At 41.2% G+C, this 25,538-nt stretch overlaps 1 protein-coding gene and 1 pseudogene across 9 annotated transcripts in view; one reads left to right on the forward strand and one right to left on the reverse strand.

Annotated features, from left to right (window-relative positions):
• Positions 1-15,161, reverse strand: part of LOC132404293 (kelch repeat and BTB domain-containing protein 4-like) — a 43,939-nt pseudogene extending 28,778 nt beyond the window's left edge.
• Positions 1-25,538, forward strand: part of shank3a (SH3 and multiple ankyrin repeat domains 3a) — a 1,267,872-nt gene that overhangs the window by 292,961 nt on the left and 949,373 nt on the right. The gene's annotated exons all lie outside the window — the stretch shown is intronic.

A 25,538-nucleotide genomic window follows, 5' to 3' on the forward strand; every position in this document is an offset into this window, starting at 1 on the left:
CTATTCCTCTAGAAAGGAATGCCAACATTGCATTCGCCTTCTTCACCACCAACTCAACCCGTTGGTTAACCTTAAGGGTATCCTTCGTGAGGACTCCCAAGTCCCGTTGCATCTCAGAACTTTGAATTCTTTCCCCATTTAAATAATAGTCTGCCCGTTTATTTCTTCTACCAAAGTGCATGACCATACACTTTCTGACACTGTATTTCATTTGCCACTTCTTTGCCCATTCCCGCAATCTATCCAAGTCTCTCTGCAGACTCTCTATTTCCTCAGCACTACCGGCCCCTCCACCTATCTTTGTATCATCAGCAAACTTAGCCACAAAGCCATCTATTCCATAATCCAAATCACTGGTATACAACGTAAAAAGAAGCGGCCCCAACATGGACCCCTGTGGAACATCACTGGTAACCGGCAGCCAACCAGAATGGGATCCCTTTATTCCCACTCTCTATTTCCTGCCAAACAACCAACGCTCTATCCACATATGTAACTTTCCCGTAACTCCATGGGTTCTTATCTTGTTTAGCAGCCTCATGTACGGCACCTTGTCAAAGGCCTTCTGAAAATCCAAATACACAATGTCCACTGCATCTCCCTTGTCTAGCCTACTTGTAATTCCCTCAAATTACAAGTTGAGTGATGTCGCAGCAACAACCCTGCACTCAGAATCAGTAAGACCCAAGAACTGATTGTGGACTTCAGAAAGGGTAAGATGAAAGAACAGACACTGGTTATCACAGAGGGATTTGAAGTGGAAAGAGTGAGCGATTTCAGGTTCCTAGGTTTCTATATCTCTGAGGATCTACCTTGAACCCAACATATCAAAACAGCTACAAAAAAGGCATGACAGCAGCTTTATTTCATTGGAAGTTTGAAGAGGTTTAGTATCTCACCAAAGACACTGACAGATTACTACAGATGTACCGAGGGGAGCATTCCAATTGGCTGCATCCCTGTCTAGTATGGGTGGGGGGTGGCTACTGCCCAGGATCAAAATGAGCTGCAGAGAGTTGTAAACTTAGTGGGCTCCAACATGGGCACTAGCCTCCATAGTAACTAGGACATCATCAAGGACTGATGCCTCAAAAGGTGGCAGCCATCATTAAGAATCACCATCACCCAGTTTATGCCTTGATCTCATTGCTACCATCAAGAAGGAGGTGCAGGATTTTGAAGACAGACACTTAACTATTCTGGAACTGCTTCTTTCCCTCTACCATCCAATTTCTGAATGGACATTGAAACCATGAATACTACCTTGCTCACTACGTCTTTATTTGTATTTTTGCATGACTTAATGTAATATATATATATGTAATTATATGTATATATGTAATTCATGTTTTTTCTATTAATATATATTGCATTGTACAGCTGCCATAGAGACAACAAATTTCATGACATATGCTGATGATATTAATTTTGTTTCTGATTCTGATAACTTAAATTCATTAGAATTTAGAAGAATGAGAGGTAAACTTATTGAAACAAATGATATTCTAGCTGTCACATCCTCTGTCTCATTCATTGCTCACTAATTTTACAGGGAGTCTTCAATAGCTATTGAGCCTCCAATTACAGGGGGGGGGGAACAGGCCATATGTATTTCTCTTATCTCTATAACTGGGGGGCGGGGACATAGGTTCAGAAAAAGGAACTGCAGATTTAAGCTGAAAGCAATGTGGAAATATACTGTAAGGGATGTAAATCATTGGAATTTCCTTTCTCATGAGCCATGGATACCAAATCAATGCATTTAACACCCAAAATATACAAATTTGCACTTAGTACTATAGGGGTCAAGGGTTCTGGGAAACAGTCAGGAAAGTGGAGCCAAGATTAGAACAGCCTTAATCTTATCGAAAGGCAGAACATATGTCATAAATGTTTAATCTATTGTTTTTGTTTCCACTTCATATCAGATAATGCTGTAACCTCATTTCAAGGTGAGTTGCCACCTAGTGTCTGATGTCAAAGCTGTAATGCCACTTGAATCATGGTGTGTTTTGAAGGACTCATTTAAAATGAAGTTACTGATCTAGAGAAAAATGGATATGTAAATGATGGATCAGGGTCAAAGGTTGTTTTGCCTTCTTCTACCCACTTCTGCCCTTGCTTCTTGCCCAGGCTTCTTATGTTTAAGTAAACATTGTATGCTTTTTAATATCGTTATGTGTTAAGTTGCCTCTGTGTACTAGTTTGTCAAATGGACACAAGTATCAATGATGGGGTTTGAAATGGCATCAAAACATACTCACTTGATATGTGAATTGGCACATGAATATTTACTGTGTTTAGTTCTGGTCACCTCACTACAGGAAGGTTGTGGAAACAATAGAGAGAGTGCAGAGGAGATTTACAAGGATGTTGCCTGGATTGGAGGGCGTACCTTATGTGAATAGGTTGAGTGTACTTGGCCTCTTCTCCTTGGAGTGATGGAGGATGAGAGGTGACCTGACAGAGGTGTATAAGATGATGAGGGGCATTGATTGTGTGGATAGCCAGAGGTTTTGTTTCAGGGTTGAAGTGGCTAACACGAGGGGGCAGTTTTAAGGCACTTGGAAATAGGTACCTGGAGCTAAGAAAGACAGAGGGCTATGTGCTAAGGAAATTTTAGGCAGTTGCTGGACTAAGTTACATGGTTGGCAGAACATTGTGGGCCAGAGGGCCTGTAATGTACTGTAAATTTCTGCATTCTAATAATGAAAATCTCCAGTACAATGACTTTATTATTTCTGCTATGTAATCTAACTCTATGTTTCCTTTCATTTGAATGGCACCATTATCGTTAATAATGTTAAAATTAAAGTTTTTAAAAAAAATCTTCAATTCTACTCTGCATGTATATCTTATAAGCCGATAGTAAACTAGTCTGTAGCACCTCAGTGATCTCAGGCCTGGTTAGTACCTGAATGGAAGATCACCTGGGAATGCCAGATATCATAGGCTTGGGCAGTCAGTTTCAGCAACCTGGATTCAATTCCCACCACTCTCTGTAAGGCGTTTGTACACTCAGCCCATGACTGAACATGAGTGATCCAGTTTCCTTCCACAATCCAAACATGGGCAGATTAGTAGGTTAATTGGTCACATGGGTGTAATTGGGCTTTGCAGGCTTATGGGCTAGAAGGGTCTGTTAGTGTGTTGTTTCTTTAGATCCATAAAAAGTATTTTCTCTATTTGACTGCTCCACCTCCTTTCTCATTATTCCTGCCCTTTTAAAACATATTGTCTCTTCTCTTTAATTATGTCTCCTCATTGTTAGTATTGAGTTGTAGAACTAATCCTGTGCTGGATTTATGTCAATGTGCCTACTTTTGTGGGAAATCGTTTGTTTGAGTAACAGCCGGAAAGAATAAGAAAGATAGTTAGTAACCAGATTTTTGTGAGCTGTGATTCCCAACCAAGCAGATCTATAGTCTATGATTATTTTCTTATCATTGCGTCTATTTTATGGTTAAATGTCACAAAGAACGTGAATAATCTTCATTTACTTAGTGATCCTTTTCCAACATGTCGAGACTGATGCAGAACTGTATCATCAATAATCTTGGATTTTGTACTCGGAATTTCCTTTTGTTTGAAATATTTGCCACAGAGACATCGTAGGGAGTATCCTCAGATTCTGGTGCTTTGAAATTGACAGATAAACAGATAGTAACAATGCTAAAGTGCTGAATTTACAACAAGACCCTTTCATCTACCACCCTTGTTCTTTCTGGCCTTTTATTTTCAGAAATACATGACATGTTTTTAAAGCCTGTAAAGCCTCATTTTCAATATTTGTATTATGTCCTCATTCCCATTTGGCTCATCATTTGGGCTCCTCTGATTCCGCTGTGTTACACACACACACACACACACACACACACACACACACACACACACACACACACACACACACACACACACACACACACACACACACACACACACACACACACACACACACACACACACACACACACACACACACACACACACACACACACACACACACACACACACACACACACACACACACACACACACACACACACACACACACACACACACACACACACACACACACACACACACACACCTTTTTTCCTTCAGCTCATCACAACTGCTACTAGGGTCTTCTGTTCTGAAAATCCCTTCCCTTCCCACCCACTCCCCAACTGCCACACTACCACACTACACTGCATCCAATTTTAAGATGGGTGTTAAACTCTGTCTTTTGACTTTTTGACTAAGTTTTTGGTCATTCAACCAAGTATCTCCATCGGTGGGTCACTACTAAATTTTGTTTGGCTCTTTTAGAAAGAACCTTGGGGGTAACTCATTAAAATTCTTGGCAGTGTAAATGTTGTGTTGTTGTAATGGTCAGAAACTCAGATTGAAGGTGAGCAATCATTGAAAGATCAGTGGCTTTCCATCTCATAGGCCACATAATTACAAATGATCCAATGGAGATACATAGGATAAGAGAAATGAAAAAGAAAAAATAAAGGTAGGATATTGAGAGGGTAAAAATTGTAAACACCTATTTATGAAGAACATGGAAGAAATGGCAAATCCCCTCCATCTAAACATGATAGATTTGAACAGAAATAGAAACCTTTATTCAAATTGAAAGGAGTTTGCTCACTCAGAAAGTAATGGGATATGGATACTTGGGTAAATAAGGTTACAATGCCACCATAATTGAAGTACTTGGTGAAAAGATCTGAAGGGTGGATCTGCTACTTTTGTTTTCATGTTCCCATTGTATGTATGAATAACAGAGAGAAATATAATATCTCTGGCAGATATATTTAAAATGTCGATATCTCCGGGTGAGGTGCTGGAGGATTGGAGGATAGCTCATGTTGTTCCGCTGTTTAAAAAAGGCTCTAAAAGTAATCTGGGAAATTATAGGCCAGTAAGTTTGACGTCAGTAGTAGGTAAATTATTGGAAGGCGTACTAAGAGATAGGATCTACAAGTATTTAGATAGACAGGGACTTATTAGGGAGAGTCAGCACGACTTTGTGTGTGGTAGCTCATGTTTAACAAATCTAATAGAGTTTTTTGAGGAGGTTACAAGGACAGTGGATGAAGGGAAGGCAGTGGATGTTGTCTATATGGACTTCAGTAAGGCCTTTGACAAGGTTCCGCATGGAAGGTTAGTTCAGAAGGTTCAATCGTTAGGTATTAATATTGAAGTAATGAAATAGATTCAACAGTGGCTAGATGGGAGATGCCAGAGAGTAGTGGTGGATAACTGTTTGTCAGGCTGGAGGCCGGTGTCTAGTGGTGTGCCTCAGGGATCTGTACTGGGTCCAGTGTTGTTTGTCATATACATTAATGATCTGGATGATGGAGTGGTAGATTGGATTAGTAAGTATGCAGATGATACTAAAATAGGTGGCGTTGTGGATAATGAAGTAGGTTTTCAAAGCTTGCAGAGAGATTTAGGCCAGAGAAGAGTGGGCTGAAAGATGGCAGATGGAGTTTAATGCTGGTAAGTGTGAGGTGCTACATTTTGGTAGGAATAATCCAAATAGGACATACATGGTAAATGGTAAGGCATTGAAGAATGCAGTAGAGCAGAGTGATCTAGTTCCCTGAAGGTGGAATCTCATGTGGATAGGGTGGTGAAGAAAGCTTTTGGTATGCTGGCCTTTATAAATCAGAGCATTGAGTTTAGGAGTTGGGATGTAATGTTAAAATTGTACAAGGCATTGGTAAGGCCAAATTTGGAGTATTGTATACATTTCTGGTCACCAAATTATAGGAAAGTTATCAACAAAATAGAGTGAGTACAGAGAAAATTTACTAGAATGTTACCTGGGTTTCAGCACCTAAGTTACAGGGAAAGGTTGAACAAGTTAGGTCTTTATTCTTTGGAGTGTAGAAGATTGAGGGGAGACTTGATAGAGGTATTTAAAATTATGAGGGGAATAGATAGAGTTGACGTGGATAGGCTTTTTCCATTGAGAGTAGGGGAGATTCAAACAAGAAGACATGAGTTGAGAGTTAAGGGGCAAAAGTTTAGGGGTAACACGAAGGGTAACTTCTTTACTCAGAGAGTGGTAGCTGTGTGGAACGAGCTTCCAGTAGAAGTAGTTGAGGCAGGTTCAATATTGTCATTTAAAAAAAATTGGATAGGTATATGGACAGGAAAGGAATGGAAAGTTATGGGCTGAGTGCAGGTTGGTAGGACTAGGTAAAAGTAGGCGTTCGGCATGGACTAGAAGGGCTGAGATGGCCTGTTTCCATGCTGTAATTGTTATATGGAGAAAACCCATGCATTCAATAGGAGGACGTACAGACCACTTAAAGATAACATTGGTATTGATCTCCGAACTCCGCTACCCCAAGCTGTAAAAGCATTGTGCTAACCACTACGTTTTGCTAATGGTATTCTTTAGGGATGAAGGATTTGACAGGATGTGCAGATAGGTACTTTGGGATGTGGTGCCATAGTTGCATCATTTATATTGGGTTTCCATGAGCTTCCTATGCACAGACATGATTATGAAGGTTATCCAAAATACTCCTCCTTCTGAGCAGTGGACGTGGTATTCCCATGTCAGTGGCAATGTGATGCATTTTGAAGCAAACTTTGAATTATTTGCATTCTCCATTTCATAATTTCTTTCCTTGATATATATCAGAGTAGTGTTTTATTTTGGGAGTCTAGTTTCAGTCATGTAAATGATGCAGCCAGCCCTTTGAAGCTCGTTTTGTGTATCAAGGACCAACCTTTGTTGACCTGAGATATTTTGATCATGCTAGTTTTCCTGTGCGACCAGTGGATTTAGTGAATTTCATGTTTTGTAATGTCTTGTAAGTAGTCGTAACTTAAAACACACAAAAGAGCAGTTATCATTTCTGCCCAGTACACCATGAGCTCTGTGTATCAATGTCGGAGTCAGACATGTTACATGAATTACAGATCTACCATAGTGAGCATTCTAACTGGTTGCATCACTAGCTTGTATGGAGGGGCCACTGCACAGGATTGGAAAAAGCTGCTGAAATTTGTAAACTCTGCCAGCTCCATCATGGCATGAGCATCCCCAGAACACCTTCAAAAGGTGATGGCTCAATAGGCAGCTTCCATCATGAAGGACTCCCATCACCCAGGACTTGCGCTCTTCGCATTGTTCCCATCAAGAAGGAGATACAGGAGACTGAAGACATGTACTCAATGATTCAGAAACTGCTTTTTCCTTTCTCTCTGCCGTCAGATTTCTGAATAGACGTTGAACCAATCAACACTACCTCAGTATTTTTGTTCTTCCTCTCTTTTTGCACTACTTATTTAAATGTGTGTTTATTTATTGTCATTTACAGCTTTTAATATTATGTATTACAATGTACTGCTGTCACAAAACAACAAATTTCACAACAGTGATATTAAACTTGATTCTGATTCTGATAATTTACCCTTTGAATTGTTTTATTGACAATTATAACTGTATAAAACAGAATTGGAGCTCCAGTGCTTATTACTAATTGAACTGTACACATATTTTAATGAAATTTCCCCACAAAAGGTAGTAAGGATTTCTAAGAACACCATATGGATAAGTACCTTAGATTGAAAAGAGTCCTTGACTTTGTTCAGTATCTTTCATGTCTATGAGTGCTTTGAACTGGAGTTACTTTTTACATATTTACAAGATGTGAGTCGTGCTGGAAAGGCCAGCATTTATTTTGAATCCTCACTGCCCCTGTGGAGGTGGTGACACTACCAATCCTTGCAGACAAGGCACTCCTATAGAACTATTATGTAAAGAGGTCCAGTTTTTAGACTGAAATGACATTGAGGGAACAATGATACTGTAACCCCCTGGGTTGTCTCAGGCTCGCTCATCTTGTTCCCGTCTAGGGGGAGCAGCCTTTGGCCCCGCCAAACTGGGTAATCAGCTGGTGTGGATGCTGTGTGATGTCCCCGCCTCGCCCAAAAACAGACAGTACACCATATGCGATTAAATGAGTACAATTTATAAAGGTTACTATAACTAAGTGATTAATAACGATACAGTATATATGAAGAAAAAAAATAAAGAAAAAGGTGCCAAACTTATCAAAGTCCAAACCACTTCGTGCACAATTATTGGAGCTCAATTACTGAAGTCTTCTGGCCACCATTCGATCCCCTCCGAACTCCTCGACTCACAGCTTAGGACCATCCGAAGTGGTCAACCAAGCACATCTAGCTTCATCTCCTCTCCTCGGAGTACCTCCTGGCCTCGGACCCCCGCTTGGGGTCTGTTCCTCGCCCAGTTTACAGCATTGCGTCCTCTCTCTCTCACCCCCTCGCGCCGATCTGCCCAAAAGCCCGCCAACAATAGCTTACAGACTCAGAAGAAAGAACAATATTAATCCCAATTGGTTTACAAAGGAATACAATTCTCGTTATCAGTAAATTTTAACCCAAATAAGCTTCCAGCACTCTCTCGCAACAAAGAAGCATTCCTGCTTTTAACAAAACAAAGAAGCCATTTTGATTACATACACAGTAACAAAGAAAAAAGAAGAAACCCCCTGTACAATACATTTCCAAGCAACTTTAGCATGTGACTTGAGGCTGGTGGGGCCATCCTTAAATGTCTGATATCCATGTCATTCTGGTGGTAGGAGCTAGGGGGTTGAAGCTGCTGTTGAAGACTCTTTAGTGAGTTGCTCCACTGTGTTTTGTATGTGGTGGATACTATAGGAAACTGTGAATATGCAGAGTGGCAATCAAGTTCCAGTTAAGTGAGCTACTTTGTGCTGATTACATTGAATTTTTTGAGTGCTGTTGGGAAAACATTCACCTGGGTAAATGGGCAGTATTTCACCATGCTCTGGATTCAACTTGTTTTTGCCAGGAAGCCTCTGGCAGCAGCAGTAGTGATTCCCATACAGCAAAATATCTAACTTTCGAACTGCTCTTTTGATGGCTGTATTTTTATTGCTCTCCTCATCAGCTTCTGGTCACCGCTGACTCCGTATAATTACAAAAATCACACCCCACACCTCCAACAGCCCAGGATGTTGCTGATGGAGACTCAGCATTGATAATGATAGGGGCTCAGTGATGATAACAGCAAATGTCAAAAGGGAGATCATTGGTTAGACTAGCTCTTGGCAACAAAAGTATTTCCTGCCATTTATTAGCCCAGGCTGGAATATTGACCAGGATTTGCATCAACAGAGTGCATTGTTATCTGTGGAGTTGTGAATAGAACTGAAAGCTGTGCAAGTGTAATCAAATATTCCAACACTTCTAGTATGCCTACTTCTAAAGGGGAAAAAAGGTTACAGTCACAAAGACATACAGAGTGACGCACCAAATCCATACCAACCATGAATCCTACACTTGTTTCAGTTTTTATTCTCTCTACATTCCCAACAAGTCACTCCAGATTCTACCACTCACCTACAGCACTAGTACTAATTTACAGTGGGCAGTCAATCCATAAGGTTACAGTAAGAACCTGCTGACTTCACACAGAAAACAAACCCAGATCCTCCCTCACTAATATTCAGGGCCCCAAACAATCCTTCCAGGAAAGGTGACACTTCATCTGTGAATCTGTTGGAGTTGTCTACTATATCCAGTGCGCCTGGTGTGGCTCCTGTATATTGGTGAGACCCAACAGAGATTGGGAGACTGCTTCGCTGAGCACCTATGCTCTATCCAGCAGGAAATGCAGGATCTCCCAATGGCCACTCATTTTATTTCCACTTCTCATTCACATTCCAACATGTTCGTCCACGGCTTCCTCTACTGTCGTGACAAGACCACACAGGTTGAAGGAGCAACACCTTATTGTTGTGTCCTTTATATTCATACGTACCATGGGTTATTAATAAAGAACCGTATTCTGGAAGAGATAGAATTTTATTTAACAACAACCACAACGTGTTTACAATGCCATGTTTCTCAATCTTTCTATCATCCCTGCGCATGGTCAGAACTCTCTCCGATCACGTTCTTACATGCCATACCACCACATCTTCCTTTCTTTAAAAAGAAAGACAATTAGCAACACTGACCAGAGCAAATGCATAATTTAACATGTCTCTATCTGTCTTTCTGGGGGTTTATGAACACGAATTGACCTTCTAAGTGGTTCACACAGTTCTTGTGTTTCATTGTTATTTCCATGTTTTGTCTGGTCTGCATCAGTTAACTGAAACTCTGAAGCTGGCTCTTTCTTGAGGTCTTTGTGATTTCTTCTTAACACTGCTCCTTCTTCTGTTTGGACCATGTATGATCTGGGTTCTACTTTTTCAAGTATTGGTGCAGTTCAGGTAATAGACGAGAACATCTGTCAAAGTATGTTTTCTGCTTTGCTTTGTGTTCATCTTTCCATCTTTTCACTTGTTAACCTCCCTCTGTTCTCAGAAGGCTCTCATCTATTGGCAGATTGGATCTCAAACGGCATCCTATCAAGAGCTGAGCAGGTGAAAATCCACATTCAGGTGGAGTACTGTGATAGGCTAACAAAGCTTTATAAAAATCACCTCCACTATCTTTTGCTTTGTGCATCAGTTTCTTGATAATTCCTACCGATTTCTCAACTAATCCATTGGACTGAGGGAGAAATGGACTAGATGTTGAATGAACAAAGCCCCATTCATGAGCAAAATGTCTCATGCATTCACCATTGAATTGTGGACCACTGTCTCTGAAAACTCTGAAAACTTCATCAGGTGCATCATGTCTGGAAAAAAACTGATTTCATACATGTAATTACATTTTCTGAAGTTGTTCTGCTCAGAACATACACTTCAGGATACAATGAGTAGTAATCTGTCATTAATAGATAATCTTTGTTGTCAGTTACAAAAAGATCAATGCCTACCTACTGATAAGGTCTCTGAGGACTAGGATGTGGATGCAGTGGCTCCTTAGGGAGGCTAGGTTGGTATTTAAGGCATATTTGACAAGAAGACACCAACTCTGCAATTTCTTGATTCATCCTGGGCCAAAGCATCACTTCCCGTGCCCTTCTCTTACACTTTTCAATACCTAGGTGGCCTTCGTGAATTTTCCCGAGCATTTCTTTTCGGAGACTTTTAGGAATCACATTTCTGCTACCGTTGTACAATATCCCACCCACAACAGAAAGTTCTGATCTGTGGTTCCAATATTCTTGTACTTCTGAGGTACAGTCATGCCTATTATCTGGCCATTCATCCATCACCACTTGTATAACCTGACTGAGAAATTTGTCTTTCTCTGTCTCAAGACACAGCAGTTCCAACTTTTCAGGAGCAACAGGTACAGACTCTATGATCATATCAAGAAATGCCTGAACATCAACAGCGTCCCTGTGACTGTCCTTTGTTGTTGGATCCACAGCTCTGGAAAGTTTATCAGCCATGTACATGAGTTTTCCAGGTGTGTATGACACCTTCAATGCATATCTTTGCAATTTGATTATCATTCACTGAATTCACAAAGGACAGTCACTTAAAGGTTTGTGAAACAATGCGATCAGAGGCTTATGATCAGTTTCAACATCAACAGATTACCCTGACACAAACTGATGAAATCTCTCACAAGCAAACATAATGCTGAGCAATTCTGTTTCAATTTGGGCATACCTTATTTCTGGATCAGATAATGAATGAGATGCATATGCCACTGGTAACCATTCCTGATCATGTTTTTGGAGTAATACTGCCCCTAAGCCTGCTTGAGATGCATCACATGAGATTTTGATGGGTCTCTCAGCATCGTAGAATTTCAACACAGGTTCTTTAGTAAGCACTTGTTTGAGATTTTGCTATGCCTTCTCCTGTTCATGATTCCAGCTCCATTTGTTTTTCTTTTCTGTTAGCTGCCTCAATGGAGCAAGCTGTTCCAAAGGATTGGGTATGAATTTTCCCATGTAGTTGACCATTCCCATGAACCTTTGAACATCCTTTTTACATTGCGGTCTTAGCATGTTCTCAATAGTAGAAACCTTCAATGGATCTGGACACATACCCTCATTGCTGATGATATCACCCACAAATATAAGTTCAGTCACTCCTAGCTGACATTTGTCTTTATTCAACTTCAGGTTTGCCTTGCATGTTGCCTCAAAGACTTGTCAGAGTCTGGCGTTCTGCTCTTGTTTAGATGATCCCCAAACAATAATATTGTCCATGGAAGTATCCATGCCTTCAATGTGCTCGTACAGCATGTGAATGGTTTTATGGTACACTTCAGGAGCTGATGCAATTCCAAATGGAAGCCAAAGGAAACAGTATCGGGCAAAAGGAGTGTTAAAGGTGCACAACTTTGAACTCGGTTCATCTAGTTTAAGTTGCCAGAATCCAGAGGATGTATCTAATTTACTTTGCATTAGCAAACTGACGTAATTTCTTCACGAGTAGGCAATTTGAAATGCTGTCTTTTAACGGCTCAATTCAAGTCTCCTGGATCTAAGCAAATCCTCAGTTTTCCATTTTTCTTATCAACAATGACAAGCGAATTGACCCGTTCAGTCAGTTCATAATTTTTTTATGACTCCTAGCCATTGCATTCTGTTGAGCTCTGTTTTCAGTTGATGATGTAATGCAAAAGGCACTTTTCTACATGGATGTACTACGGGTGGCACAGTGTGTTGTCAATTTTAATTGTGTGCTCTCCTGGAAGACAACCAAGCCCTTTGAACAAGTCCTCATACTCTTTCATCAAGTCACTGTATTCTGATTGTTGAAAGATTGGAGCGACTGGGCTTTACACTGGAATTTAGAAGGATGAGAGGGGATCTGATTGAAACATATAAGATTATTAAGGGATTGGACATGCTGGAGGCAGGAAGCATGTTCCCGCTGATGGGTGAGTCCAGAACTAGAGGCCACAGTTTAAGAATAAGGGGAAGGCCATTTAGAACAGAGATGCGGAAAAACTTTTTCACCCAGAGAGTGGTGGATATGTGGAATGATCTGCCCCAAAGGCAGTGGAGGCCAAGTCTCTGGATGCATTCAAGAGAGAGTTAGATAGAGCTCTTATAGATAGCGGGGTCAAGGGATATGGGGAGAGGGCAGGAACGGGGTACTGATTGTGCATGATCAGCCATGATCACAGTGAATGGCGGTGCTGGCTAGAAGGGCCGAATGGCCTACTCCTGCACCTAATGTCTATTGTCTATTGACTCTGTGTCACTGTCCAGGACCAAGACTCTTTTCACCAAATTCAGTCTCTCACAGGCAGATAAACCCAGTATTGACCGTACATTCCTTGGCACCATCACAAATGAAAGCTTGTGCACAATATTTTTGTATGATACTTTTGCCACACATGTTCCTTTAACTGGAATGTCTGCACCTGAATACCCAGTCACTTTTATATTTGTCTGATGGAACTTTGGTCTTGGCTTTAATGCATTAAACTCAGATTTTGCAAGAACATTTACTTGTGCTCCAGTATCAAGTTTAAACTGAACATTGTTTTGGTTCACTTGCAATGGAATAGTCCAATCATTCTTACTTTGTTTTCACAAAGCACACCTATATAAAACTCCTCAAGTTCATTTTCAAGCACTGCATCTACTTGTTTTATTTTCTTTCTACTTCTGCAACAGCATGAAAAATAATTACTCTTACCCCAGTCATTGCACATTTTCCCATACACTGGACGCGGTTTTGGCCAATGCTGCCACCCACAGTGATCACATAGCTTTTTCTCTCTGATGACGTTTTGCTCTCTGTCATTTTTGTTATGGTTTTATTATTTTTTCTAATATGTTAGGGCTTCCTCACAGCATCTGCGTTGTAGCTCTCAATAAAAAGTTCTTTTGCCTGTAACGTCACAGTTTCCGAAGCTTTGCAGAGCATCAAAGCTTTTTCCAAGTGTGGTGAACTACATATACCTGTCTGGACACGCCCCCTGCTGACTGCTCCTGTGGCTCCTCCCACAGACCCCAGTATAAAGGCTATTGAGGCCTGAGTCCGGCCCTCAGTCTCCAGGATGTAGTATGGTGGTCAACTACTGCTTGTTCTTTCTTCCAGTCAATAAAAGCCAATGTCTCGCCTTCACGTCTCAGAGAGAGTTATTGATGGTGCATCACCAAGTCTAAGTCTTGTTTTCTTAACAGTCTTTCTCTCAGACCGTTGTCCAGAATGCCACTAACAATTCTGTCTTTAATGAGAGAGTCTGTCAGTTCTCCATGGTTTACTCCGGTGTCACAACTCAGTAACATATTGATCGATAGTTTCACCAGCTCTCTGCTTACATATAAAAAATCTATGCTGCTCGTACGTCACATTACACTTTGGTATACAAAATGCTTCAAATTTGTCCATTATCGATTTTTCTCTATTTTCAAAAATAAAATGTTTATATACCTTGATTGCATCGTCACCTATTACATGGAGTAAAAGTGCAGCTTTCGTTTTCTCCGATTTTTGATCTGTATCAATCGCCGATAAATACAATTCAAAACATTGCTTAAATTTTCTCCAGTTCTCAGCTGCATTCCCAGACAATTGAAGTGTCATTGGAGGCTGCAAACCTTCCATTTGTAAAATTGTTAGCAACACCAAAACAGTTTGAACTCTTTATTTAAGAAAATTATCTTCAATTCTCCCATGTTAGGAAACATATTATTCTTCAAGACTGACTTCTGACACCATGTTGTGTTCTTTATAGTCATACATACTGTGGGTTACTAATAAAGAACCATATTCTGGAAGAAATAGACTACTACTACATCAACTCAGGCCTAGGGGATGATGACGGACACTCCACTCCTCCCTCTCCCTCATCAATGTGTTCAGTTCATCTACATTAGCTGCACCACTATCTTCTAGGAGCATGTTGATTATAGTCCTGGGATTGCGCCCAGGTTTCATCCTTCCATGCTTGGGCTCCCATATGATGACTAGGTTGGCAGGTAACTCAGAGTGGCATAGACAGTGCCCTGGCAGTTGCAGTCTTCTCTCCTCGATTTTAGTAGTGAGCACCAGTAGGTCGTCATAGAGCTCGGCGTTCGTCACGTGCTGTTGCCAACTTAGGTCAAGAGCCATCCAGAGTATTTGTGTATAGCAATCATCAAGTGACTTTTGCATGGTCTTGGTGAGTGTCCCGTCTCGCAACCGTACTTGAGAATGGACTCTATGAGGATCCTCTTTCTGAGCCCTCTGGTCAGGTTCAACGTCCAGATTTTTTTCATGTTGTTCATAGTCCTCCATGCCAGCGCCTTCTGTATCTTTATGTTCTTCTCCAAACTCATCATTCTTGACCCGAGGTACTTGAAGTCTAAGACTTTCTTAATGGTATCATTCTTTATGGTCTTGAGAGTACCTTTGTTGCAGTTGAATGCCATGTACTCTGTCTTTTTAGTGTTTAGGTGAAGTCCAGCTTTACTGCTTGGAGAAGCATGGCACCTAGTCAATGAGATTAGCAGATGGAAGAACTCCCTGTCAGGTCAAATAAGTGGTAAAACAGCAGAGGGTTGTGTCCAAACATGGTTTACCTACTTCAAGAACCTGTTGGGAAGCCCTTCAACGATCATGGAAGAAGAAGAGGACGCACCCACAAAACTAACGCGTCAACATCGATGACGGCCCATTCACCATTGAGGAAGTGCAAAAGGCAAAATATGTGCTCAAACAGGGCAGGAGCGCTGGATCAGATGGGATACCACCAGAGGTCCTGAAGATCTGCGACCTGGATGACATCTTGCTGGACATGTGTAATACGGCACTGATGAAAGATGACAAACCAGAACAGTGGTCACACTCAAACGTTATCCATGTCCCCAAGTCTGGATCCCTCACAAGGACAGATAACTACCACAGTATCAGCTTGACCTGCATCTTAGCAAAGCTGTACAATTGGATGATCTTGAACAGGATCTGCACTGCTGTATATCCTAAGCTAAGATTCAATCAGAATGGTTTTCAGCAGAAGCACACAAAGGTAATGCAAATACTTGCTTTCCGTAGAATCATCGAGGACATCAAGAAAAACAACCTACCAATCATGCTTACTTTCATCGATTTTCGCAAAGCTTTTGACTCCATTCACCAAGGTAAAATGCTGAAGATCCTGAAAGCTTACGGAGTCCCAGACCATCTACTGAGAGCAATTGAGTCCAGCTATACCAAGACCATGGCGAAAGTTGTGTCACCAGACGGAGAAACAGCAGTGTTTGAGCTCCAAGCTGGTGTGCTGCAAGGAGACACTCCTTGATTACACTATACGTCAAGCTACCAAAGATCATGACAAGCTTGTTTTTACCATAAAACCAGGACAAACCAAAAGGGTCAGACCAGTTACACTTACAGATCTTGATTTTGCAGATGACATAGTCCTGCTCTCTGACCAGATGGGTGATGCATAGCAGCTACTGACAAAAGTGGAAATTGAGTGCAATAAAGTTGGAAGAAATAGAACTTCTGTTTAACAACCACAACGTGTTTACAATGCCATGTTTCTCAATCTTTCTATCATCCCTGCGCATGGTCAGAACTCTGTCCAATCAAGTTTTTACACGTCATATCACCACACTTATATTCTGTTTGGATAGCCTCCAACCTTTTAGCATGAAAATCAATTTCTTGAATTTCCAGTAATGTCCCCCCCCCCCACCCACTTCAACACTCCCTATTCCCATTTTTCCTCTCTCATCTTATCCCCTTGCCTGTCCATCACCTCCCTCTGGTGCCCCTCCCCCTTTTTTCTACCTTGGCTTTCTGTCCTCTCCTATTAGGTTCCTTCTTCTCCACCCCTGTACCTCTTTCACTTATCAGCTTCTCAGCTCCTTACTTCATCCCTCCCGGTTCACCTATCACTTTGTGTTTCTTCCTCTCCTGCCCCCATCTTCTTACTCTGACTCCTCATCGTTTTTCTCCAATCTTGGACAGGTCTCAGCCCAAAACACCAACTGACTCTTTTCCATAGATGCTGCCTGGCCTGCTGAGTTCATCCAACATTTTGTGGGTGAAGCAAGAAAAACACCACAGTAGTGCTAATGGGAAAAGCAGAAGCAGAGATCCAAGGGTGTTACTACAAAGGCATTAATATGACACTCGTGATTAATTGTCAGAATGCAATGAAGCTAATTAAATGTAGCTAAAATTGTAACTAAATTAGATACAGAAAATCTCACTGAAAATTTCTAACTTAAACTAATTTTTGATTTTAAATCACAAATAACCCCAGCAGTGTTAAAAAATATTTACTATGTGATTACATTACATACAGTATATTAATCTTGGTGCATGTCCATAACATTGAGCAGTTTAACTTAAAACAATAATTTACAGCATCCAAAGTCTGTGGTATTAATTGGTCAATTTGGGCACCAGCAATTTTAATTAATTTCCATCTGCAGCAACTCTGTGTAAGTCACAGTGCAATACACAATGCTTTGATCATTATGCTGGTGCACAGAACAATCATTTGCATTTGAATACATGCAGCTCTGCTCAACTGAGCAAGTCATAATCACAGAGGAAGTACATGCCGCTCAGTCCCGATGATATGTGACTCCCAAACACATTGAAACATAAAACCATGAGACATAGGAGCAGAGTAGACCATTCCGCCCATCAAGTCTGCTCCACTATTCCATCATGGCTGATCCTGGATCCCACACAACCCCATACCTCATGGGCCTCCCATGTGCAATGTGCGTTCTCGACATATACTTAGATGTCCTGACTGATCAGAAAATGATCAACTTCCACCTTAACGATACCCATGAACTCAGCCTCCACCGCAGTCTGTGGCAGAGCATTCTACAGATTTACTACTCTGGCTAAAAATAACTTTACTCTTTACTTCTGTTCTAAAGGGTCATACCTCAATTTTAAGGCTGTGCCCTCTAGTTCAGGATACCACCACCATAGGAAACATCCTCTCCATATCCACCCTATCTAGTCCTTTCAACTTTTGGTAGGTTTCAATGAGATCCCCCCACATTCTTCTAAATTCTTGTGAATACAGACCCAAAACTGCCAAATGCACCCTTTACTCCTGAAATCATCCTCATGAACCTCCTCTGGATTCTCTCCATTGACAACACATCCCATCTGAGATATGGGCCCAAAATTGTTGACAATACATGTACTCCAAGTTTGGCCTGATTAGTGTCTTATAAAGGCTTGGCATTATCTTCTTGCTTTTATATTCTATTCCCCTTGAAATAAATGCCAACATTGCATTTGCCTTCTTTACCACAGACTCTACCTGTAAATTAGCCTTCTGGGTGTCTCACACGAGGACTCCTCAGTCCCTCTGCACCTCTGATGTTTGAACCTTCACCCCATTCAGGTAATTGTCTGCACTATTGTTCCTTTTACCAAAATGCATTATCATTATCATCCCAACGCTGTATTCCATCTGCCACATTTTTGCCCGTTCTTCCAATTTGTTTAAGTCCTGCTGCAATTACATTGCTTCCTCAGCACTACCTACAGCAAATGTTGCAATAAATCCTGATGAGTGCTTGCCCATTTAGTGTAGTGAAATGTGTATGTTAATCAGGGCTGACAGGATAATTAGATCAGCCATGGTAAAATGGTGGAGCAGACTTGATGGGCCAGATGGATTAATTCTGCTCCCATATCTTCTGGTCTTATGGTCTAGAACGAGGCTGTTTATTCTTCTCTATAGATGCTGCCTGACCTTCTGTTCCTCTCACATTTTGTGTGTTACTGCTCATTTTGAGGACTCGTTGAAACAAAAGTTCTTGAGAAAGTTATCCTCATATCTCCCATGTGCCTGAATGTCAAATTTTATTTGCTTACACACCTATGAAACACAATAGGCCCTTTTACTGCAATCAGTATTAATGGTATAAAAATAGAAACTGATGGAAATTTTCAGCAAATCAAGCACTCCTGATAAATGAAACAGCGTTGATATTTGCGTTCAAAGATTTTTCATCAGAACTGATACATTTTCTGATAAAGTGTCATTTAACTCAAACAGTAACTTTCTTGTTCTCTGCAGATGCTGCTTGATCTTCCAAGCACTTCCTGCAACTTCTGTTTTTATTTCAGATATCCAGCATCTGCAACATTTTATATTGATTATCCTCAAGACCAGTTTGTCCATTCAATCCTGGAATCAATTTTGTGATTCTCCTTCAAACCCTCTCCAGTTTCTTAAGCTTGGGAAAATCAAGGGCAGGAGCCATTTTACACAGTAGCTCCCTGATCCACCCAACAGCAGCTGTCACTGACAGCCTCTTCAAACCAAGCTCTGGGGTGCTTTCATTGTTGGAGATCATTAGCAGAAGGCAGGCATTCATGTCAGATTCATGGTGCAGGAATTTGTGGCAAATTTTAGGAATTGCATCACGGAATCAAAGCATTGAGTACAGAAGGTGGGATGTAATGTTAAAATTGTACAAGGCATTGGTAAGGCCCAATTTGGAATATTGTGTACAGTTCTGGTCACCGAATTATAGGAAAGATATCAATAAATTAGAGAGAGTGCAGAGACAATTTACTAGGATGTTACCTGGGTTTCAGCACTTAAGTTACAGAGAAAGGTTAAACAAGTTAGGTCTCTATTCATTGGAGCGTAGAAGGTTGAGGGGGGATTTGATCGAGGTATTTAAAATTTTGAGAGGGATAGATAGAGTTGACGTGAATAGGCTGTTTCCATTGAGAGTAGGGGAGATTCAAACAAGAGGACATGATTTGAGAGTTAGGGGGCAGAAGTTTAAGGGAAACACGAGGGAGTATTTCTTTACTCAGAGAGTGATAGCTGTGTGGAATGAGTTTCCTGTAGAAGTAGTAGAGGCCAGTTCAGTTGTGTCATTTAAGGTAAAATTGGATAGGTATATGGACAGGAAAGGAGCGGAGGGTTATGGGCTGAGTGCAGGTAGGTGGGACTAGGTGAGATTAAGAGTTCGGCACGGACTAGGAGGGCCGAGATGGCCTGTTTCCGTGCTGTGATTGTTATATGGTTATATGGAACACATATCTGTGACTATTTGGACAGGAGGACCACTAGTGCTAAGATGAATCATTGCTCTTCCGTGTAACACTAATCATGGTGTATGCATTATGCTTTTTTTCTTTATCTCAGATCAGCTCTCTCTTCTCACAACCGAATAATCATGTACATACTGTAACACTAACCCAACAAGCTGGTATATGTCTAGGGGAAAAGGAGATCCAGCCACTCACCAACCCCACCTCCCCTACATGCAGGTGCTGTGGGAATCAAGTTTATGCCGCGCGCACACACACAATATCAAACTCACACCAGATGCCGTTATGGAATACACTTTAAAGATTTTACTAAAACTAAAAGAGTACTATGCAATACAGTTTTCTATGAAGGAAAAGAAAATAAAGTAAAAGGCGCCAACTTATCAAAGTTCAGTCAGTTGTTCAGTCACATCGTTGGAGCTCAACCATCGAACCATTCAACCCCCTCATCGCTTTCCTCCGACCTCCACGCCCTCGCACCTGGGACCACCCCCGGTGGTCGACCGAGCAGTGCAGCGCACGTCCACCTTCCTCAGCGTCTCCTTCCCGCCTCCCCTCAAAAGACTGCGAAACCTCCCCCAAGCTCCCAGCCTCACCAGACAAAATAACATTCCCCATTGGTTAACAAATGAATACAATCCCCATATCAGCAAGTCCAAAGCTAAACAACTGCGAGAAAAAAACACATTAGACATAAAAGCATTCCTACTCTAGCAAACCAAAGAAGCCATTTTGATTACATACACAGTACATTGTACAATACCAACAGAAGTTTTGTTTTACATGTTTATTGCTATTCTCTTTTCACACTTTCTTTTTACTACTTACAATCTAACAGGATTAAGATTGCCTAATTTTAACTGCCTGGACCCTCTCCAGTCCCTCATCTGAGAGGGCTATTTTTCCTGCCTGGGATAGCCTTTCATGCAGGTAGTGGCAGAGATTTTATACTGGAAATAATAGACTTTTGTACAGTTGTCATATTGCTTGTGTACTGGAATAGAAGTATATTTGACTCATTTCCAGAAAAAAACCCATAATTGAATAGTATTTTACCATCAGTGGGGAAACTCTTCTGGCATTAAACTGAATACTTTCAGCTTGCAGTAGTGAGTTATTCACCCAGGTCCGAACTGGGAATACCCCTTTGTAGAATTATTGTCTCCTTAAATACTTCTTGGCATCTGAGCTCACATAGATTTAGTGATGGGCACTGTGGTGAGATAATCACATTTTTTCCAAATAACAAGCTTTGTCATAGAAACTAGGTCAATGTGCTTTGAACAGAAAACAGTTATCAGTCATTTGAGAAATGCCAAACTGAACTTTGTGCTATTGAGATAATAAACAAGAGAAATGGAATGGGAAAAGGAAAGAGCAGTATGATAGTCATTTTGTAACATTAATTTACTGTGTCCAATTGCATAATAATATCATTGTGTAAATCTCAGTGGTTAGGAGATCTGAAGCAACCTTCAAGTCTCCAGCAAGAGTGGGAGCTTACCAGTTTAATTGTGTGTACTGTTATCATTGACCTTACACTAACAATAAATTGTTAGTTACTGGTGAAAAATCACATTTGCGCAAACTTTTGTCGACACTACACATCTGGCAAAATATAAGGGAGCCTGGCAGGATATTTTCCTTTCATATAAACAGATTAACCTTCACTCATTTGATTTGCTTTTCGAATGATATGTTTATCTTCGAGTCTCCTTCTACCTTACTGCTTTGCATAGTTCAGTCAGTTCGGAGCAGATATAGCGGAATGCATTGCTCACTCTTCTGAAGTATCATCAATTCCAACACTTAGTGCTCAATCAGTCTAGAAATGGGGAGATAAAAGAATAAGACAAAGCCATTTGATGCAGTGAATGACCTCAGTGTACAACCATGCACTCCGCTCATCTGTTTAATCACCTCAGTATACAACCATGCTCTCCACTCATCTATTTAATATCCTCAGTGTGCAACTGGCAAGTATGTTTACTGACATTTTTAATCTCTCCTTCTCCCAGTGTAAAGTGCTCTCATGCTTCAAATTATCCACCATTATCCCTGTACCAAAAAACCAAGGTAACATGCCTGAACGACTGGTGTCCTGTCACACTCACCTCAATAATAACGAAATGCTTTGAGAGGCTAGTCAAGGACTACATCTGTAGCATACTACCACCCAAACTGGACCCCCGACAATTCACCTACCAACACAACTGATCGACAGATGACGCAATAGCCATAGCTCTACATACACATCTGGAGAAGACAGATGCTTATGTGAGAATGTTGTTCTTGGACTACAGTTCAGAATTCAACACCATAATTCCATCCAAGCTCGACAGGAAGCTCAGAGACCTCGGCCTTGACCCTGCCTTGTGCAGCTGGATCCTGGACTTCCTGTCACATTGCCAGCAGGCTGTAAGAGTGGGCTCCCTCACCTCCAACCCTCTGACTCTCAATACAGGAGCCTCTCAGGGCTGCATACTGAGCCCCTTCTTGACTCCCTGTATACCCATGACTGTATCACCACCCACAGCTCCGATCTGCTAATTAAATTTGCCAACGACACTACATTGATCAGCCTTATCTCAAACAATAACAAGGGGGCCTACAAGAAAGAAGTCATCTCACTGACACAGTGGTGTCAAGAAAACAACCTCTTCCTCAATGTCACAAAAACAAAGGAACTGGTTTGGATTACAGGAGGAATGGAGACAGGCTAACCCCTATTGTTAGCAATGGATCTGGGGTTGAGAGGGTAAACAGTTTTAAGTTCCTTGGCATCCACATCACCGAGGACCTTATGTGGTCTGTACACACCAGCTGTGTGGTGAAGAAGACACAACAGTGCCTCTTTTACCTCAGACAGTTGAGGAAATTTGGTATGGGCCCCCGAATCCTCAGAACTTTCTACAGGGGAACAATTGAGAGCATCCTGACTGGCTGTATCACTGCCTGGTATGGGAACTGTACCTCCCTTAATCATAGGACACTGCAGAGAGTGGTACATACAGCCCAGTGCATCTGTAGGTATAAACTTTCCATGATTCAGGACATTTACAAGGACAGGTGAGTGAAAAGGGCCCATAGCCATCCCAACCAGAATCTATTCCAGCTGTTGCCATATGGGAAACAGTACCTCAGTATAAAAGCCAGGACCAACAGTCTCCGGGACAGCTTCTTCCACCAGGCCATCAGATTAATTAACCCATGCTGATTTTGAGTGTATTTCAATGTCACATTGTTCTATTTATTATAAATTATTATAAATTACTACGATTGGACATTGCACATTTAGATGGAAATGTAATGTAAAGATTTTTACTCCTCATGTATGTGAAGGATGTAAGAAATTAAGTTAATTCAATTCAATACAATACACTCCACTCATCTATTTTATATCCATAGTGTACACCCATAAACCCCACTCATATGTTTAATCACCTCAGTATGCAACCATACTCTCCACACACCTATTTAATATCCTCAGTGTGTGCCTATACACTCCACTCATCTATTTAATATCCTCAGTATAAACCCATAAACCCCACTCATATGTTTAATCACCTCAGTATACAACCATACACTCCATTGGTAGAAACATAGAAGCACAAAGAACCTACAGCACAATACAAGCCCTTTGACTCACAATGCTTTGCCAAACGCACTTACTTCTGTTTTCTATGCTCCATGTACCTATCCAAGAGGCTCTTGAAAGACTCTATTGTATCCACACCACTCATCTATTAATTAGGAGCATAATTCTGCTGCTATGTCTTATAAGACCATAAGACTATAAGATATAAGAGCAGAAGTAGGCCATTTGGCCCATTGAGTTTGCTTTGCCATTCAGTCATGGGCTAATCCAATTCTTCCAGTCATCCCCACTCCCCTGCCTTCTCCCCATACCCTTTGATGCCTTAGTTAATAAGAACCTATCCAACTCTGCCTTAAATGCACCCAATGACTTGGCCTCCACAACCACTCGTTGCAACAAATTCCATAGATTTACCACTCTCTGACTAAAGTAAATTCTTCGCACCTCTGTTCTAAATGGATGTCCTTCAATCCTAAAGACATGCCCTTTTGTCCTAGAATCACCTACTATGGGAAATAACTTTGCCATATCTAATCTGTTCAGGACTTTTAACATGCGGAATGTTTCTATGAGAACCCCCTTAATTCTCCTGACCTCCAGGGAATACAGTCCAAGAGCTGCCAGATGTTCCTCATATGGTAACCCTTTCATTCCTGGAAACATTCTTGTGAATCTTCTCTGAACCCTCTCCAATGTCAGTATATCCTTTCTAAAATAAGGAGCCCAAAACTGCACACAACACTCCAAATGTATTCTCATGAGTGCCTTATAGAGCCTCAACATCACATCCCTGCTCTTATATTCTATACCTCTAGAAATGAATGCCAACATTGCATTCACCTTCTTCACCCATGACTCAACCTGGAGGTTAATTTTAAGGATATCCTGCACAAGGACTCCCAAGTCCCTTTGCATCTCTGCATTTTGAATTCTCTCCCCATCTAACTAATAGTCTGCTCGTTTATTTCTTCCACCAAGGTGCATGACCATGCACGTTCCAACATTGTATTTCGTTTGCTGCTTTGCCCATTTCCCTAAACTATGTAAGTCCCTCTGCAGGCTCGCTGTTTCCTCAACACTACCCGCTCCTCCACCTATCTTTGTATCATCGGTAAATTTAACCACAAATCCATTAATGTCATAGTCTAAGTCATTGGCATACATCATTCCTGTGGAACGCCACTGGTAACTGGCAGCCAGCCAGCATAGAATCCTTTTATTCCCACTCTCAGCTCTCTTCTGATCAGCCAATGATCCACCCATGCTAGTAACTCTCCTGTAATTCCATGAACTCTTATCTTGCTAAGCAGCCTTACGTGTGGCACCTTGTCAAAGGCCTTCTGACAATCAAGTACACCACATCTACTGCATCTCCTTTGTCTACCCTGCTTGTTTCCTCAAAAAATTGCAGTAGCTTAGTCTGGCAGGATTTTCCATGCTGGCTTTGGCCTATCTTGCCATGTGCCTCCAGGTACTCCGTAATCTTATCCCTAACAATCAGTTCCAGCAACATCCCAACCACTGATGCCGGGCTAACAGGTCTATAGTTTCCTTTCTACTGTCTCCCACCCTTCTTAAATAGTGGAATAACATTTGCGATTTTCCAGTCATCTGGTACAATGCCAGAATCTATTGATTCTTGAAAGATCATTGTTAATGCCTCCACAACCTCTCCAGATATTTCCTTGAGAACTTGAGGGTGTATTCCATCAGGTCCAGGAGGTTTATCTGCCCTCAGACCACTAAGCTTACAGAGCACCTTCTCAGTCGTAATTTTCACTGCACATACTTCACTTCCCTGATACTCTTAAGAATCTCTGTACTTACATATAAAGGTCCCTTTGTTCCACCACACTTTTCAGTATCCTCCCATTCATTGTATATTCTTTGTTACACACTTTGCCCAAATGTGTTCCTTTACATTTAATTAAATTAAATTCCCATTTGCCCTTCTCTACTCAAACACAAATTTGCATCAATCTGGAGTCAATAGTTTCCTAGTCACTGTCAATAATGAA

The sequence above is a fragment of the Hypanus sabinus genome, chromosome 13 (genome assembly GCF_030144855.1).
Source record: "Hypanus sabinus isolate sHypSab1 chromosome 13, sHypSab1.hap1, whole genome shotgun sequence".
In the NCBI taxonomy this organism is placed as follows: Eukaryota; Metazoa; Chordata; class Chondrichthyes; order Myliobatiformes; family Dasyatidae; genus Hypanus; species Hypanus sabinus.